We start from the raw sequence: 11272 nt of genomic DNA, 5'->3' as shown, positions 1-11272 counted from the left end.
TTTCGGGAGCAGGCGGAGGGAAGACAGCCCCTCTGCCCTTGGATCAGAGACCCAGCAATGTCATTGCGGGGTCCTGATCGTTGCCATGGCGACCCGATGTTGACATGATGACATCCAGGTCACCAAAACGAGCAAAGTTGCTAGATCATGCTCAGAGCATGTCAGTGCAGTGCTGACAGTTTGCATAGCAAAGGGATGCTGCTGCATCTCCATGCAATACAAGCGATCAGCCTGTAATAAATGATAGTCGAAAAGTGGGACAAAGTAAAAAAGTAAAAAAAAGTTTTTAAATAATTGTAAAAATATTTAAAAAATTCAAAAAATAATAATACAAAAATCAAGCTATATTGCACCCTAAATAAATATTTGCATGAAAACATACACTTTTACACTTGAACACAGTAGCCGGATGATGGGACTACTACTACATCCGGCTAGCTGTCATGTTAGCAGGCATAGCCGGATGAGACTAGTAGTCCCATCGGACGATGCCTGCCTACACACAGACACACACAGCCCCGCACACACACACACATACAGCCCCACACACACACATAGAGCCCCGCACACACACACATACAACCTCGCAGACACCTGCAGTCCCATGCACACACACAGCCCCGCACACACACAGCCCCACACACCCTCGCAGACCCCCGCAGACAGACACACACACCCTCGCACAGAAATGAACATCTTCACACACACACACAGTATCCACCCACACTCCGCCCACACTCTCTTCCCCCTTCCAATCTGCGGCATTTCTCGCAGGCACATGCGCAGCAAAACCGCATATCTTTTTTAAACCTGCGGTTTTGCTGTGGATTGGCCTGACACAATGGAAGTCAATAGGTGCAGAAAGGCTGCAGCTCCACAAAAAGAATTGACATGCTGTGGAAAATAAAACGCTGCAAATCCACACAAAAAATCTCAATTTCCCATTGACTAACATTGCTTGTGCACTACACTGCGGATTTGATGCAATTCCGCAGGTCCAAAAACGCTGCAGATCCGCATCTAAATCCGCAACGTGTGCACATAGAATAAGGCCAAAGGTTTAGCTTCCAACAAGACAATGACCCTAAGCACACAGCTAAAATAACAAGTGGCTTCAGAACAACTCTGTGACCATTCTTGACTGGCCCAGCCAGAGCCCTGACCTAAACCCAATTGAGCATCTCTGGAGAGACCTGAAAATGGCTGTCCACCAACATTTACCATCCAACCTGACGGAACTGGAGAGGATCTGCAAGGAAGAATGGCAGAGGATCCCCAAATCCAGGTGTGAAAAACTAGTTGCATCATTCCCAAGAAGACTCATGGCTGTACTAGCTCAAAAGGGTGCTTCTACTCAATACTGAGCAAAGGGTCTGAATACTTATGACCATGTGATATTTCAGGTTTTCTTTTTTAATAGATTTGCAAAAACTACTACATTTCTGTTTTTTTTAGTCAAAATGGGGCACAGAGTGTAAATTAATGAGAAAAAAATGAACTTTTTTGAATTTACCAAATTGCTGCAATGAAACAGAGTGAAAATTAAATTTTAAAGGGGTCTGAATACTTTCCATACCCACTGTATATTAAAAGCTATGTACCCTCACGACCCATAAAACTCTGGCAGGCCAGCAATCTAATGTGTATGTGGCCATTCCCTGGCAACCGAGTTCGGGGAAGATAAGGATTGGACAGAATTCAAACACAAACCTTTTGTATTCCCTGGAGATAATGTGCTGCCAAGATGGCAGGCTTCAGATGAAGGCTGTAGCTGATGTGTATGGGCACCTAACTGTTGTTTATTAGTGATGAGCGAATATACTCGTTACTCGAGTGTGCTCGGGAAATCTCGAGTAACGAGTATATTCGCTCATCACTATTGTTTATTCATTATGCATTGCTTTTATAGCACCATCATATTCCACAGCACTGTACATTCATTATCATTGTTGTCCCCATTGGGGCTCACAATCTAAATTTCCTATCAGTACAGTATGTCTTTGGAGTGTGGGAGGAAACCCACAGAAACACGGGGAGAACATACAAACTGCTTGCTGATTGGAACCCAGAACCCCAGCGCTGCAAAGCAACAGGGCTAACCACTGAGCCACCTTGCTGTCCATAAGAATTGTAAAGTGCATCGCTAAAGAAAGAGTGAACTATTTTTTCAGACAGGTATAGTTAACAACCAGGTGAGGAGGTTATATTATTGTATCTGGAGTCTGAACACAATGTTATTTGATCAGCATCGATGGCATTGAATTATTGTCATAGCAGCTAATCAACCACAGTAAAAACACTGAAGGTACCTTCACACTGAACGATATCGCTAGCGATCTGTGACGTTGCAGCGTCCTGGATAGCGATATCGTTGAGTTTGACACGCAGCAGCGATCAGGATCCTGCTGTGATATCGCTGGTCGGAGCTAGAAGGCCAGCACCTTATTTCGTCGCTGGACTCCCGCAGACATCGCTGGATCGGTGTGTGTGACACCGATCCAGCGATGTCTTCACTGGTAACTAGGGTAAACATCGGGTTACTAAGCGCAGGGCCGCGCTTAGTAACCCGATGTTTACCCTGGTTACCAGTGTAAATGTAAAAAAAACCAAACACTACATACTTACATTCCGGTGTCTGTCCCCCGGCGCTGTGCTTTCCTGCACTGTCAGCGCCGGCCAGCCGTAAAGCAGATTACAGCGGTGACGTCACCGCTGTGCTTTCCGGCCGGCGCTCACAGTCAGTGCAGGAAAGCACAGCGCCGGGGGACAGACATCGGAATGTATGTATGTAGCGGCCCTGCGCTTAGTAACCCGATGTTTACCCTGGTTACCCGGAGACCGGCATCGTTGGTCGCTGGAGAGCTGTCTGTGTGACAGCTCTCCAGCGACCACACAACGACGCTGCAGCGATCTAGATCGTTGTCTAGATCGCTGCAGCGTCGCTAAATGTGACGGTACCTTTAGTTAAAGTCTAAATCTTTGTAACGCTCCAGCTCACATATGGAAATGACTCAATTTTCCAATAAATTTTTGAACAGACAAACTAGTAATATGCTGCAAGTCTGCAATGTTCAGTCATCTTTTCTCTGGCTAGTAAACAATTTTAAAAAAGTGTGCTTAGCCAACAATATTCCCATGTTTCACATGTATTTATTGTTCATGAACTTTGCTACACATCATATATCCTTCCATGTCAGGTTTATTCCAGGTCATGATGTAAACACTTTGGAAATCCCACGTCATGACCTGAAATAATCCTGGCATGGAAGGATATATGATTATATGATGTGTAGCAAAGTACATGAGCAATAAACCTAGCACCTTAGGGCCTTGACATAAATATGTACTGGAATCCATCACCAGTGAGGCCCATTTGTTTAAAGGGAACCTGTCATAACATTCAGGCTGCCTGAATCACAGGCAGCATAAATCAGAACCTGGCTGTGCAATGGCAAACCAATTTATTATTTTCCTTAGCAAGCTACAGACATTAGATTTTGCTTTTAACATGATCATCAATAAATTAATGTTTTTGGCATCCTAGCTTAAAAACTATTTTTTTTTTCAGTAAATAAGTGACAAGAGTGCCATAAAACTGTTCATCCTTTATCGGCTCCTTAGGATAAATTAATAATTAAACAAACAAGTAAGATGTGATGTCACTCTTTCAAAGTAGGGATCCCTATGACAGCTTAGGGCCCTTTTTCTGTGATATAGAGTTATAGCTATCTTTACTTACCTTTCTGTAGTTAAAGCAGGAATGGGGAAAGAAAGAAAATAATTGGGGAGCACATTAAAGGGAACCTGTCACCCCCAAAATCGAAGGTGAGCTAAGCCTACCAGCATCAGGGACTTATCTACAGCATTCTGTAATGCTGTAGATAAGCCTCCGATGTATCCTAAAAGATGAGAAAAAGAGGTTAGATTGTACTCACCCAGGGGCGGTCCGGTCCGGGGCCTCCCATCTTCTTACAATGACGTCCTCTTCTTGTATTCACGCTGCGGCTTCAGCGCAGGCGTACTTTATCATCTCTGTTGAGGGCAGAGCAAAGTACTGCAGTGCACTGGCGCTTGGGAAAGGTCAGAGAGGCCCGGCGCCTGCGCACTGCAGTACTTTGCTCTGCCCTCAACAGGGCTGACAAAGTACACCTGCACCGGAGCCGCAGCGTGAAGAGAAGAAGAGGACGTCATCTGATGAAGATAGGAGGCCCCGGACCAGACCGCGACACCCATCGGACCGGACCGGGACCGCCCCTGGGTGAGTATAATCTAACCTTTTTTTCTCATAATGCTGTAGATAAGCCCCTGATGCTGGTGGGCTTAGCTCACCTTCGATTTTGGGGGTGACAGGTTCCCTTTAATAAAAATTCAAGGGAAATGCAAGGAGAGAAAAGAAAGAAGGAATGGGTGGGGAGAGGGCAAACCTCTCAAACCGCAAACCTTGGGTATCAGTGAGCTTGTATGGATTTGTGTTCTCATGACCCAGCACTGCCTTTTACACTTTACAATTATTGCTTTATTATACAATAAAGGATAAAACATACAGGCTGAAGCAAGTAATGTAGAAAGGACAAATTTATACTGCGGTATATTCCTTTTTCTATATTGCGATGATAAATGAGCCCTCCTTCCAAGTAGCTGCGGCTGCCACTGTGCTCATAACTGCAGTTTATTTAATGAGAATGACACAGCAGTAGGATGGAAAAAGGTCAACTGACTTCTCAAATCAGGCCTATGGTACACTGAACACAAATTAAATATTAGTGTGGACTTAAACTACAGATAGGTCCAGTAAATTGATATCATTTTCATTGTGGTTAACTACCGGAGTTTCCTTGCAACTCAATCAGAAAGTGGCCCAAAAAGCCCCGCGTGAAAGTGCTACAATATAGGAGTATATATCGTATCTGTCTACGCTTTATACTGACCAACCTATTTTCAAAAAGAAATACCCCACTGTCGATCAGCTGTTATCAGAGAGAGCTGTAGGCAATACATTCGACTGTAATACATCGTAGGACCATGTCTTCCATCGCAGGAGCAAGTTCTTTCCAGCATCTCATTGAACAGGTAAACAGAACAGGCTTCTGAGAAGGGGGCTCAAGAGGACCACCATGATGATCCATATGCATTAACTGGGACGTGAGACAGTGGCACAACAAAACTGGTTTTGCAGCCTTAACAACCGTTGATACACCTTTTAACATTAAAGAGATTTATTACTCAGAGCTGGTTTTTCATGGCACCCAGCAGGCGCAAATCTCACAGGTGACAGCTGTATATAGCAGCTGACACCGTGCAGCATCGGTCCCGGTTGGTTTTGGAACCATTCTGAGCCAATAAACCTCTTAAATACCGCTGTCAACTGCAACAGGGACATCTGAGTGGTTAAAAGCGGTTTAAAAAACACCCTTTGACAAAATCGATCCCCGCAATCATAACTGTGTGTGCCGATTGTTGCCATGGTATCCTGATATCATCTGATGACCAGAAGGTACAGTGGCCTGTTAGACCCAACTATAAGTAGGACAGACCACAATGATACAGTACGGCTTAGAAGTTGTGGGTATAAGTAGCCCACTCTTTCTAATAAAGGCGTGGCTCTCTGTTATCATATGACCAAGGTACAATGTCCTTGTGTGAAAAAATGGACTGTATTTTGCAGAGTACAAAATGCAACGGACAATAAGAGGCACATCATTTTTTTTAGAGGAAAAAAAAGTTTTTAAATAAAATGATGGTGCATCTTATTGCTTAATTTTACGCTAACTTACCAGGGGGTCGGAGGAGCGGGTTCACAGAAGGTACGGTCTTTCTGTCTGAGGCTGATGCAGTTACAGTAGCGTAGCTCCGGGTGGGCCCCCTCAGAGCGCGGGGCCCAGGGCAATGGCCCCCTCTGCCCCCCCCCCTTGGTTGAAAGCAATGCTAAAGTTCAAAGACGCAGCGTGTGAACATAGCCCAAGGTGTGGAGGAGCATTTTTGTTTTTGGTTATCTATTTTGTCTTAAATACAAGTCATTACCCTGGAAAGTATGTTCCTTAACATATTTTCCAGGAAAATCCATTTTGGTTTAATTTTTGTATGTTTTATTTGTGAGTCTGTAAAAGTGGCGTAAGACTCTGACAACATTGTTCACAGCAGTGACCTGGGAGTCAGAAATCCTTCCAGGGGTCCTCCCCATGTTGTTCACATGTCATTTGAGCACTGTTCCTATCGATTTCCGTAATTTCCAGTCCCTCTGCAGACCGCCGGAAAAATGAGTTTCCCATAGACTTACATTGGGCTTGTTGCTCGGGTTGAGTACCCGAGCATTCCAATTTGCTCGAACTGAGCAACGAGTACCTGAGCATTTTAGTGCTCGCAAATCACTGGTACTTAAAAAATAATGGTCTAAGAGACTGGGTTAATACGCTCCACAGACTTATTCAGGCCGCAGCCTTACACATATTGAAACATGGTCATTACCATGCTAAGGTCTTTACCTGAGCTCTGTAGCACTGCCTGTCACCTGAGTAATACACTCCACAGACCTCGACACTCTCTGGGACATGTCCTGTAATTACTCCATTTTTGATCCAAACCATGCAAAAGATACATTCTGCCTGGTTGGGTAGTCTCCAGAAGAAGTGTGTAGGCTTATGCAGATTGGTAAATAGCACTGCTGTCTCTTTCCCTTGAGGAGGCTACTTCAAAGTAAATTGAGGCTTGTATAGGTTCCTGACATGGGTTTCAGGCCTGACAGAATGAGCACAATACAGGCCTTCGCTTGCATACACTGTATTCAGAATTTAATTCTAATACATTTGGTGTCTGGTAGAATCCAATTTACAGACATTGATCATACATCTCCCCCAATTCTTGTATTGTTTTTACCTTACAGCAGCTTCATCCGCTATGACAGTGGCACCATTGGGATCCAGTGGCCAAAATTAACTGTGGAGCCTACAAAACTCAGGTTTCACAGCACCTGCTTGTCCTCTGAAAATGTGAAGCGATAGTTGCATAATGACATGGCGGTGGACATGGTGGTGGTGGTGAGCGAAGGCCAAAATTCAAATGGGCATGTTTGAACTGACGTTGTAAATGGATGGGGAGTACGTATTCCACTGTCTTGCTATTCAGAATGAGGGAGGGACCTCCCAAATGTAGGAGTGAGAGCTCTCCCAAATGTATGATACTTGGCCACCTGAGGGCTCTTCCCAAATTCAGGTTTCACGGCACCTGCTGGCCCTCTGAAAATGTTAAGCAAGGGCTGCAAAATTACATGGAGGTGAACATGGTGGTGGTGGCGGGAGAAGCCCAAAATTCAAATGTGCATGTTTGAGCTGGCATTGTAAAGGGATGGGGAATATGTATTCCACTATGTTGCTAACAATCTGGAATGAGGGAGGGACCTCCCAAATGTAGGAATGAGAGCCCTCACAAATGTTAAAGAAAAAACTAAAGCCAAAACGTTTCATGTGAACATTTGCTAAAGAGGAGGTATGATTTTTTTTAATCATTTTTTTATTTTGCATTATATACATGTAATTATGAAGGAATAATGTTTCTTAGCATTTTTCCCTTTAAAAAAAATTTAGGTTTGGTTTCTTAGGTCTTTTTATAAATCCATAAAAATGGCACAATAGTCTGACAACATTATTCCCAGATACCATATGTGAGCCAGAAAGGCATGCACGCATCTTCTCCATGCTGTTCCCATTTAGTTTTAGCTCTTTCTCATCCATTTCAGCTTTTTTCCCATGCCCCCTGACCTGTTTGTTGGGCCAGCAGAAAAATATTCAGCTTTCCCATTAATTTGCATTAGATTTGTTATTTGGTATAAATACACAGATATTAGAAATAATTTGTGCCGATTTTCCCAAATCCAAATATTTCACTATTCGCTCATCACTACTCACGAGTGATGATATTACAGAGTTACTGAAGTCATCGCTTGTGAGACATGACCAGGAGTGACATATGAAGCATTGTTCCCAGAACGACGCTCCATAGGATGCAGTACAATATTGGAGGAGGTTGTGGGAATGCCATATCGAAATATATGCAGCCGCACGCTGTGGTCCCGAGTGCCGGCGACAGTGCCGGGTATTGATGCGAGAGACTCACGTGAGTTTCTCGCATTGCACTCGCAAGTGTGACTCTGGCCTAAATGTGGTTTAGGCACACTGTGGGGCTAAGGAGGAGGGTGGGGCATTTGGATTTGGGAGCATAGAATTCGCTGGATTTCTCTTAGGGAGGTGAGGAACCATAGCGCTCGCTTTTAAAGAGCATTTTAACTACCAATAACGTGGAACCCCTATATTTCCATTGACAGATGACAGACCTGAGTGGGGACTTGCTTTTTTTGTGGATTGAGTTGAAGCTCTTGTTGGGAACATTTTACATAACATTTTGAATCACATTTATCATTCACTCTACGCTGAGCACTTACATCAAGGTTTCCATCTAAATCTCTGAATGACATGATTCAGATGAAACCCGAGAGACCCATTCATTATATCGAGGCAGCAGAGTTACTCCAGACTGTGTCCGTCCTCTGTTTATGTTCAGCGATGTCATTCTTTCAGAAGTGTACAAAACTTTGGTCGACTGCACTTTAATGCACGTCTAAAAAAGATGGACACCGCCGGATCACAGGCCAGACAGCGGCCATAGTGCCTCCATCTGCCTCATTATAGGGAATCTTCCGTCTGAATCATGTATTTCAGAGATTTACACTGCAACCCCGGTGTAAGCGCAGTCTATACAGCACAGGTTAAATGTGCGCCAAGCCTTACTGCAATGATAGTGAGACAATGAAAAAATCAACAGCAGGTGAAGAATTTGTATTATTTATTTTTTACGCCGTTCTTCGTGCGGTATAAGCGTTAGACGACTTTATTCTTTGGGTCGGTGCGATTACAGCAATACCACATTATACAGTATAGTTTTTTTATGTTTGCCTGCTGTCAAACACTATAAGACGCTTTTTTCTTGAGAGCTATAATTTTTCCATAATTCTGCCAACACAGTCATGTTAGGGCTTGTGTTTTGCTGGACGAATTGACGTTTTTATTCGAACCATTTTCGGGCACACAACATTTTTTGATCGCTTTCTATTCTGATTTTTGTGAGGACGAATGAACAAAAACCAGCACTTAAATAATTTAAAAAAAAAATTTTTTAACCCCTTAGTGACAGAGCCAATTTGGTACTTAATGACCAAGCCAATTTTTACAATTCTGACCACTGTCACTTTATGAAGTTATAGCTCTAGAACGCTTCAACGTATCCCACCGATTCTGAGATGTTTTTTCATGACATATTGTACTTCATGTCAGTGGCAAAATTTATTTGACATAACTTGCGCTTATTTATGAAAAAAAACGGAAATTTGGCAAAAAAATTTAAAATGTAGCAATTTTCAAAATTTTATTTTTGTACCCTTAAATCAGAGAGGGGTGTCACACAAAATAACTAATACATAACATTTCCCACATGTCAACTTTACATCAGCACAATTTTGGAAACATAATTTTTTTTCGTTAGGACGTTATAAGAGTTAAAAGTTGATCAGCGATTTCTCATTTTTCCAACAAAATTTACAAAACATTTGATGTGAGTTTGGGGGGTCAATATAATAGAAAATACCCAAAAGTGACACCATTCTAAAAACGGCACCCCTCAAGGTGCGCAAAACCACATTCAAGAAGTTTAATAACCCTTCAGGTGCTTCACGAGAACTAAAGCAATGTGGAAGGAAAAGATGAACATTTTACTTTTTTCACAAAAAATTTACTTTGGAACCAATTTTTTTAATTTTCACAAGGGTGTCAGGAGAAAATGGACCACAAAATTTGTTATGCAATTTCTCCTGAGTACACCAATACCCCGTATGTGGGGGACAGTCACTGTTTGGGCGCATGGCAGGGCTCAGAAGGGAGGGAGCACCGTTTGACTTTTTAAATGCAAAATTGACTGGAATCAATGGTGGCGCCATGTCACGTTTTGAGACCCCCTGATGTACCTAAACGTTGAAACCCCCCAATTCTAGCTCCAACCCTAACCCCAACACACACCTAACCCTAATCCCAACCCTAACCATAACCCTAACCACAAACCTAACCCTAACACACCCCAAACCCTAATCTCAACCCTAACCGTAATCCCAGTGATAACCACAACCCTAACTTTAGCCCAACCCAAACTTTAGTCCAACCCTAACTTTAGCCCAACCCTAACTTTAGCCCAACCCTAACGTTAGCCCAACCCTAGCTTTAGCCCAACCCTAATTTTAGCCCAACTCTAACCCTAATGGAAAAATTGAAATAAATACATTTTTTTTATTTTTACCTAAATAAGGGGATGATAAAGGGGGGTTTGATTTACTATTTTTTATTTTGATCACTGTGATAGGGTCTATCACAGTGATCAAAATGAACCAATAGGAAACTTTTTTTTTCCAGTTGCTGTTATTTCATTAATAACTTGTATGTAACACCTTCTCATGTACAGCACCATGGAACCAATGGTGCTATATAAATAAATAATAATAATAATAATAATAACGGCGATCGCAACACTGGGTCGGTAAAACCGACCCAAATCATGTTCTCTGGGGTCTCGGCTACCCCCGGTAGCCGAGATCCCTGAGAAATTCTGTCACTGGGGGGCGCTATACACTTATTTCTTAGCGCCATTAAAAAGCGTCGCTGAGGAATAAGTACTCTTAACTGCCGAAGTTAAAAGGCTTGTCGGCTGTCGTTAAGGGGTTAATGCCATTTTGCATGTGGTAAAATTGATAAGGCAGCTTTATTCTTCGGGTCAGTATGATCACAGTGATACCTCATTTATATAATTTTTGTATGTTTTTGGCGCTTTTACACAATAAAAAGAGCTATAACTCTTTTTCATTATTTCACTGATTGAGCTGTATAGCGGCTTGTTTTTTGTACAAATTATCTTGCATACACCAATTATAACCACATGTAAACAGGTATGGTTAAGGTACAAAGATTTAATCCTGAGCAGCTTTGACCAGACTAATTTAATGTATAAATCATAGTATAGTATATTACTGCCATCCATGCTGCCAGGGTGAAAACACACATATATAAAGCTATGCAGTAAAAAGGGCCACAGGCCGAATCTACTATATAATTGTCTAAGGGTCACTTCCGTCTTTCTGTCTGTCCTTCTGTCTGTCTGTCTTGGAAATCCCAAGTGCTGATTGGTCGCGGCAAAACAGCCACGACCAATCAGCGACAGGCACAGTCCTTCGGCAAAATGG

Source organism: Ranitomeya variabilis, chromosome 5 (genome assembly GCF_051348905.1).
Source record: "Ranitomeya variabilis isolate aRanVar5 chromosome 5, aRanVar5.hap1, whole genome shotgun sequence".
Lineage (NCBI taxonomy): Eukaryota > Metazoa > Chordata > Amphibia > Anura > Dendrobatidae > Ranitomeya > Ranitomeya variabilis.
This window is presented reverse-complemented; position numbering follows the sequence as displayed.